Source organism: Panthera uncia (genome assembly GCF_023721935.1).
Source record: "Panthera uncia isolate 11264 chromosome A1 unlocalized genomic scaffold, Puncia_PCG_1.0 HiC_scaffold_17, whole genome shotgun sequence".
Classification (NCBI taxonomy): Eukaryota; Metazoa; Chordata; class Mammalia; order Carnivora; family Felidae; genus Panthera; species Panthera uncia.
This window is the reverse complement of record NW_026057577.1, coordinates 62,065,422-62,075,043: the sequence shown is the minus strand read 5'-3', so window position 1 is coordinate 62,075,043 and position 9,622 is coordinate 62,065,422.

The following is a 9,622-nucleotide window of genomic DNA, read 5'->3' as shown; positions in this document are numbered from 1 at the left end:
TAGGCAATATTATGAACAACTTCATACAAATAAATATGACAACTTGGAGATACAAACTACCTAGGCTCACTCAAAAAGAAAAAAAAGAGATAATGGGAATAACCCCATATCTATTTAAGAAATGCAATTTTTTAGTTAAAAACCTTCATACAAAGAAAACTACAAACACGGTATCTTCTCTGGTGAATTCTACCAAACATGTAAGGAAAAAAATCGCAATTTTACATTAACTTTGAGAAAACTGAAGGCAATTAACGGCTCCCTAAATTATTCTATGTAACTAGCATTACCCTGAGACTAAAACCAACAATGTCATAAAAACAAACAGAACTTGAGCTGAATATCCCTCATGAATATAGTTGTGAACATTTGAACAAAATCTTAGGAAATCAGATAGAACAATACATTCAAAAATTAAAACAAATCATGACAAAGTACGGTTTGAATGAACCTTTGAATATAGGTTGACTTAAGTCAAAAATTAATTAAGGTGAGGCATCTGGGTGGCTCAGTTGGTTAAGCATCCAACTTCTGCCCCGGTCATGATCTCATGGTTCTTGAGTTCAAGCCCCACATCAGGCTCTCTGCTGGCTCTCTGCTGTTGGCACTGACCCACTTTGGATCCTCTGTCCCCCTATCTCTCTGCCCTTCCCCTGCTTGCTCACTCTCTCAATAAATAAATAAACTTTTTAAAATATTTTAAAAATTAAATTCACTGTAATTGTTCATATACTAATAAAAATCCTGTGACATCCAAATTTATGCAAACCAAGTATTTGACAAAATCAGACATCCATTCTTGACAAAAACTTACAGCAAAATAGGAACAGGAGGGAATTTTCTCAACCTGATAAAGGGTATGTGTATATGGGTACAGCTTATATCATACTTAATGGTGAAAGACTAAATACATTTCTCCTAAGAGCAGGACGAAGACAAGGAGGTCTCAACCTCACCAGTTCTGTTCAAAACTGTACTAGATGGTCTCGTCATTTCCATGAAATAGAAAAATAAGTCATTCAGATTGGAAAGGAAAGGATTCTGTTTATTCATAAAAAATATGACCCACTATGCAGAAAATATAATGCAATCTTTCCCAGAGCTACTAGATTTAATAAATGAGATTAACCAGATGGCAAGATAGAAGATAAATATTCTGTAGGCAATTTTATTTCTATATTTATTATCAACAGGCACTGTATATTAGAATTTTTAAAAACTCATGCCATTTATAATAGAAAAAAAATGCAAAAGATATGTACACTGAAAACTGCAAAAAGTTGTTGAGAAAAAATAAAGTAGACCTAAATAAGAGGAGAGACATACTTCATTCATGGGTTGGAAAAATACTCAAGATTGTATGCCTTCCAAATTAATCCATAGGTTGAAGCCAATTTTAGTTAAAATTCCAACAGCTGTTTTTATAAAACTGACAGCCTACATATAAAATTCACATGGAAATGCAAAGGACCTAGAATAATCAAGAACAATTTTGACTAGAAAAACAAAGTTGGAAGGCTAATATCTGCTTTACAGATTTATTATAAACCTGCACTGATCACTACAATATGTTATTAGCACAAACATCGATCACTGAAACAGAATAGATAATCCAGAAATAGACCCCTATTTATGGAAAACAGACTTTTTTCAGCTTTATTGAGGTATAACTCACAAATAAAATTGTAAGATATTTAAAGTGTGTGATGTGATTTGATATACGTATACATTGTGAAAGGACTAACCCCATTGAGTCAACTATCTCACGTATTTACCTTCTATTTTTTGTGGGGTTTTTTTTTCACTTTTGGTAAGAATATTCAAATTCTACTCTCTTAGCAAATTTCAATTATACAATATAGTGTTATCAACTACAGTCACCAGGAGCCCCAGGAAACCACTTTTCTACTCTCTGTTTCTTTAACTTTGACTGTATATTTTCTACATGTAAGAGATACCATGCAGTTTTTGTCTTTCTCTGGCTTTATTTCACATAGCATAATGCCCTTCAGTATCATCCATTGTGTCACAAATGACAGGATTTCCTTTTTTTTTTTTTTTAGGTTGAATAATATTCCATCGTGTTTACCATATTTTCTTCATAGAGGTTAAACTCCTGGACATTGGTCTTGGCACTAATTTTTTTAACTGGCAACAAAAGCAAAAATAAGCAAGTGGAGCTACATAAACTAAGAAACTTTGGCAAAGGAAACCATCATCAAAATGACATGGACATACATGGAACATGAGAAAATATTTTCAAACCACTTATCTGATAAGTGGTTAATATCCAAAATATATAAGGAATTCATAAAATTCAATGGCAAAAAACCTCTAAAAAACAAAAAGTCCAATTAAAAAATGGGCAAAGGGCCTGAATAGACATTTTTCTACAGAAGATAACCAATGGGTACATGAAAAGGTGCTCAACATCACTGTGCATCAGAGAAATGCACATCAAAACCCCAATGAGACATCACCTCCCACCTTGTTAGGTTGTCTACTAACAAAAAGACCAAGTGATAACAAATGTTGCCAAGAATGTTCAGGAAAAAGGAAGCCTTGTTGCACTAGTGGTAGGAATATAAACTGGAATAGCCACTATAGAAAACAGTATGGAGTTTCATGAAGAAATTAAAAAAGAATTGCCACGTTATTTAGTGATCCCACTTCTGGGTAAACATCCTAAGGAAACAAGATCGTTGCATCATAGAGCTATCTGCACTCCCATGTTCATTGCAACATTATTCATAATAGCCAAACTATGGACAATTGATTTTCAACAAAGTTGCAAAGGTAGAGAGAAGATGGTCAAGAAATAGTGGCAGAAATAACTGTATGAAAAAGCATGAACTTTGATCTTTAACTCACACTATAATAAAAACTAACTCAAGATGAGTTATAGAACCAAATGTGAAACCTGAAACTACAGAACTTTCAGAAGAGAATTTAAGAGAAAATCTATATGGCCTTGGATTAGGCAACAATTTCTTAGACACTGAAAGTATATCCATTTAAAAAATTGATAAAGTAGACTTTGTCAAAAATGAAAACTTCTGCTCTCCAAATGACATTATTAAGAATATGAAAAGACAAGCCATAGACTGCAAAAAAATATTGACAAAGCATATTTCTGATAAAATACCTGTATTGTAAAAATACAAAAACTGTCAAAATGCAATTATAAGAAAATAACACAATAAAAATGGGGGAGGGGGGGAAATGCACATGAACAGATGCTTCTCCAAAGAAAATATATAGGTAACAAATAAGCATATGAAAATCTAAATATTGTGAGTTATTAGGGAAATGCTAATTAAAACCACAATGAGATACATACATCATAGAATGGCTATACTTAAAGGGACTGACCATACCAAGTGTTGACAAGGATGTGGAAAAACTGATGCTTTCATACACTGATAATGGAATGCATAATTGTCAAACACTTGGGAAAAGTTTGACAAATTCTTAAAATGTTAAATGTAAACTTATAATATGATCTAGCTATTCCACTTTTAGCTAGTTACCCAAGATAAATAAAAACATATGTCTACACAAAAATATGTATCTGAATGTTCAAAGAAGCTTTATTTGCTACAGCCCTAAACTGGGAACAACCCAAATGTTCATCTCAAAATAACCACACTGAGTGAAAGAAGCCAAACAAAGAGTAAACACTGTATAATTTCATTTCTACAAAGCTCTAGAAAGATACCTAGAATTATCTCCAACATTTGCAGATGACATGATTCTTTATATAGAAAACCCAGAAGCCTTCACCAACAACTGCTAGAACTGATTAACAAATTTGGTAAAATCTCAGGATACAAAGTCAAAACACAGAAATCCGTTGCATTTCTATACACCAAAAATGAAACAGCATAAAGATAAATTTAAAAATCAGCCCCATTTACAATTACATCAAAAACCCTAAGATACATAGGAATATACCTACCGAGGTGAACAAGAAAACTTCTGGATGTAACAGAAACATTCACTATCTTGATTGTGGAGATAATTTCACAGGTGTGTACATGTGTCAAAACGTTTTAGGGACACCTGGGTGGCTCATTTGAGTAAGCCTCTGACTCTTGACTTCAGCTCAGGTCATGATCTCACCATTTAGTGAGTTGGAGCCCCACATCGGGCTCTGCACTGACAGCGTGGAGTCTGCTTGGGATTGATTGATTGATTCATTCATTGGTTCATTCTCTCTCTCTCTCTCTCTCCCCTCCCCCCAAAATAAGTAAATAAATAAATAAATACATAAATAAATAAAATTTAAAACCTTTTTAAGTTGTAAAATTTAAATCTGTGCACTTTATTACATGTCTGTTTTACCTCAGTGAAGTTGTTTAAAAATGTCCTTTGAAAACCTATGACATTATTTATACTTGAATTAAAAAATGTCTTGAAAACCCATTAGCTTGCCCCTACACTATAATAAACATACACATATTACATACACTGTAAATTCTTACATGGTGAACCACTGTGAGAACCACAAGAGTAGACTAAAAAAGGACCAAAGGAAAGTGTGTACACAGATATTAGGGCATTCAAACCATTCTGCTTCTAATTTCAATGATGAAGACAAGAGCAGGGTGAAAAATTTCAAGACATTCTTATGTTCAGTGTTTACTCCATTTGGTTATACTATAAACCTGACCATGTGAATGCACATTACTAGATGTGTTTGTTACTGTACAAATAATAGGGTCCTATCAAATTCTGTTGTGGCTTGTTGGCATAAATTAAAATCATTTCTATGTTCAGACTCCACTATAATTTCTACCTACTGCATTGCTTTTTGGATGTTTGAATATAAAAATTAGCTTCTACCCTAAAGGCCTGTACATTCTATTGGGAAAGTCAGCATGCAAACATTTATAACACAATGTTGTTACGGCTACAGACAGGCAATTGATTTTGCATAGGGACAGAGGGTCAGGTAAAGCTTTAGAGAAGATGTGAAATTAGAACTGTGACTTGAATTAAATACAGTTATTTTCCTAGAAGGGAAGAAGGAGATTATTTCAGAAGAAAGTGTCTTTTCTTGGTTAGAAGCACCTTTAAAATCTCTCCTTGTTGCCACCCAAAATTTTTCAATTGCCATCTCCAAACCTTGTGTTGGTTACCAGTTGCTAAGCTTTAATGTATGTATTAATGTATATCTCACTCTGTCTTACATTAGCTTTGCAGAATGGGTAATGTTACCCACACTTTATAGATAAGAAAATGTGTAAATCACTTTAGGCTAAGGTACTGTGTAGTATAGCTATAAGGGTTTATTTCCTGCTCACATTACGGGTCTCCAATGTGGATAGATTTTGTCTGTGCTTCATGTCTTCTGTTTTTCCAGACAAAAACTGAGGAAACAGCCCTTATCTGGTATAGACCAATCTTGTAAGAGGAAAAGACCAATACTGGAAACACAAAATGGCGCTTAAAGCTTTTATTCACAATATGTTGGCTAAAGCAAGTCACTTGGTCAAATGCGATGTAATGGCTGGAAGTCTAATACTCTCCTGGAAATCTACCATGAGCCACATGCCATGGAAAGAGACATGTCATTCTCTCACTGTTGAGGGTAGCAAATACCTAGAACTTCATAGAACTAAGGTTCAAAAATGTGTATAACTTGCAAAACATAGAGCTGAGTGGCAGGGGCAGGGTTCAAAACTGTTCATTATCAAAACCTCTACTTTTTACACTAATACCACATTTCCACACTCATTTATCTCAAATGTACAGGTCAAGTTTAAGTGTAGCGAATATCCTTGGTAGGGAAGAGAGAATCTCAATAGTATGTGTGTATACACACAAACATGCATGCGTGTGAAATAGAGAACGAGGCAGGTAGACAAAGACAGAGACACAGAGATAAACTGGAGAGAAATGAAAACAGGACTTGATCATTTAGTCTTACCTCAATTCTATGGCTATAATAAAGAAGTTCTTTATTTCTCCACAAATTTATCCCGCCCTTCCCCTGAATATGGATAAGAATATTAGATACAAATTTGAGGCTATTTAATATAGTCTCAACATATGGCAATACGTCACTTGGCATTTAGTAAGCACACCATGGATATAGCGCTAAACCAGGGAGTCTAGAGAGACATCAGTCAGATGGCAACCCATGTGAAACAGCATTAGAGCTCCTACAACCCAAACAACAAATGCTTAAGATACTCCTTCAGATACATTGCTAATTGGGAGCATGTCCCACACACAAGTTAATCTCACCTAATCTGAGGTTCCACATCCCATTCCGCCATGGGCAACTCATCTTACCCTCCCTGTTTGCCTTCCCTGGAATCCTTTAGCACAAAAGTATTTCCATATTAAAACAGAAGGACGTGCATGATAGAGAAGCTGGCCTCCTTGTCTTGAACTTCAACATAAATCAATGAGAGAGAACTTCAGTAATCATCCAAGTCCTCATCATTCTCTTCTGTCTTTGCATGGTTCTGACCGAGTGTCACTTGCCAAAGTTAAACTTTCTTGAGGTATTTCCTTCTAAATTGTCACAATTAAATAAATGCAGCTGACTGTATATAGCAAGGAAGGGGCAACAATTATGTGGCATTCTAAGCACGATAGAACCCATTAATTTTCTTTCCTTTTTAAAAGAATGCTATCACTTTAACTCTGCACTTAAGGCAAATTTTCAGAAGTCTTAAGTTGCTAAGAGTATCTAGAGAAAATTGTTAAAACACCGTAAGTAAATCTGTGTTACATTATATAGAATAGTCAAGTACCAGTCAGCAGAGGTCTGGAAAAAAAAAAAAACAAGACATAAAAGATAAAATTTTATTTTGAAATTGTATAGTGTGATTCTCACCTTGAGGGCTGCAGTGTCCACTAGTCAAATGTGTCATGGGCATCGTGCTTGTGAACTACTGGGAAATTGGTTTGTAAGGAAGTCTACTGGGGCTCTTTGGAAATAACTGAGCTTGTATCCATTTATGGGGTTCAGTTGTCCTCAGGTCTGCCTGGAAAACTGGAGTAGCTGACAGAGCGTATCAGGGGAAGAGAAGGTGGCAGAGTGTGCAGACAGCAAGTGAATTCCACAAAGGATGGCAACATTCATGGTCAACTTGGCTCAGAAAAAATAGATTTGCATGGATGGTGCAAGGAGTTTTTAAGTATAAAGGAAAAGCGGAATTTCTCAGAGGCAGGCGCTGTTTATGCCCTGGCAGCAATGCCAGCTCACCTCAGAGCCTGCGTCTCTTTGTTTCTCAGTCATTGGGCTTTCTCCAGAATCATGCAAATTTGCCCAGTGTTACAGGGTAGCCCAGAAATGGCCCAGTGTAGCTCGAGATTTATCACTTCCCAGGAGTACCCCCTCAACAAATGAGAAACGGGAGCCAGCAGATAAATAACCAAGTTTCCTAGACATTCAGTGGACAATTGTGACATGTATTCCACCCAGTATCTCAAATAGCCCATAGTGAAGTTGAGCCCATAACCCACTTATGAATGAACCTTTATCAGTGCTTCCCTCCCCTCCCCATCTCTTTCTTTACCCCTTTACTTGTGCTTCCTGGAATACTCCATAAACAAACCACCTGTTGTTATGTCATCTCAGAGTCAGCTTTTGAGGAATCAACTCTATGTTACTCACTGAATACAGTGTATCACTGGGTCCAAAGAACTCAGCTTTTGAATTCTATTAAAAAAGGTATAATACAAAGGAGGAAAAGACACTTTTCCCCGATTCTGCAAGATTATCTCAAAGCTCTGGCACCAAGAAGATTCAAGGTGATCACCAGGAGAGAAACATGTATCTGATAGAGCAGTGAGAGAACAGAACACTTGCAAGGCAGTTACAAAGACTGAAGGGTAGAGGCAGCACTCACCACCCTGTTGGGGTGACAGATGCCATGTAAAGAGGGCCATGAATCAGTGAGGCATAATGGCATGGTAGATGTCTCACAGGGGGAGAGTAATAAAGGAGATTTTAATAGGAGTGTATTTTTATTGATGTGTTGCTTACATAGTGGACGTTTTGAAATTATAAATAGTAATGGATGAAGTAAAATCTGACACAGAAATAAAGATATTCCATGCCTCATTATTGATCAAGCAATTATAGTTACTTATTTCCTGCTGGTAGGGTTTAGGAAATGACTATCAGAGCAGAGCACAGACTGCACAACTGAGAGCAAAGACTGAAAACTGAAATGAATGAAAACTGAAGTAAAGCACCCAAGTAGTGGGCTAAGAAGTTCTCTTAAAGATGTCACCAAGAGGATTCTCCAAACTGAACCCTGAGGGAGGGGTTAACTCCCAAGTTAATGTAAGGAACAGATACAGGGTAAACAAGATCCATGTACTAATTAAAATACCTTGAAAGTAAAAAAATTGGCCTACTAGGATAGAGGTAAAAAATTCCAATTTTGGAAAAATATCACTAAATGAAACTATTAAATTTTACATAATAAAACAAGGATCTACAAATGGTTATGGAGATAACACATTTCAAACAAAATACCAAAATACAAACATTTGTAGACAAAAAAAAAACCTACACAAAAATAAATCCAAAAAATTCACTGGAAAATATGTAAATATATTTGGATATGAAATAGAGTTAATATTTGAATATAATAGATCCAGAAGAAATAAAAATCTCCAACAAGCTAACCTTACACCTGAAGGAATGAGAAAAAGAAAAATAAAAGAAGCCTAAAGCCAACAGAAAGAAGGAAATAATAAATATTAGAGCAGAAATCAATGATATAGAAACTAAAAATCAAAAGAACAGATCAATGAAACCAGGAGCTTGTTCTTTAAAAAAATTAATAAAACTGATAAACTCCTAGCCAAACTTATCAAAAAGAAAAGACAAAGGACCCCAAATAAAGAAAAACACAAATTAGAGAGGAGAAATAACAACAAACATCACAGAAATACAAACAATCGTAAGAGAGTTTTATGAAAAATAATATGCCAACAAATTGGACAAACTGAAAGAAATGGACAAATTCCTAGAAACATATAAACTACCAAAACTGAAAAAAGAAGAAATAAAAACTAGAACAGACCAGTAGCCAGCAAAGAAATGCATTCGGTAATCAAAAATCTAAAAAACTAAAGTCCAGGTACAGATGACTTCAGCAGAGAATTCTACCAATCATTTAAGAAGAGCTAATACCTATTCTTCTCAAACTATTCCAAAAAATAAAAATGGAAGGAAAACTTCCAAATTCATTCATGAGGCCAGCATTACTCTGATACCAAAACCAGATAAAGACCCCCCTAAAAAGGGAACCGCAGGCCAATATCCCTGATGAACATGGATGCAAAAAAAATCTCAATAAAATCCTACCAAGCCAAATCCAACAGTACGTTAAAAGAATCATTCATCACAATCAAGTGGGATTTATTCCTAGGCTGCAGGGATGGTTCAATATTTGTATCTCAATCAACATGATATACCACATTAATAAAAGAAAGAATAAGTACCATATGAACCTCTCAATAGATGCACAAAAAGCATTTGACCAAGTACAGCATCCATTCATGATAAAAAACCCTCATAATGTAGGTTTAGGGGGAACATACCTCAACATCAAAAACCCACAGCTTACAAAGCTGTAATCACAGGCAC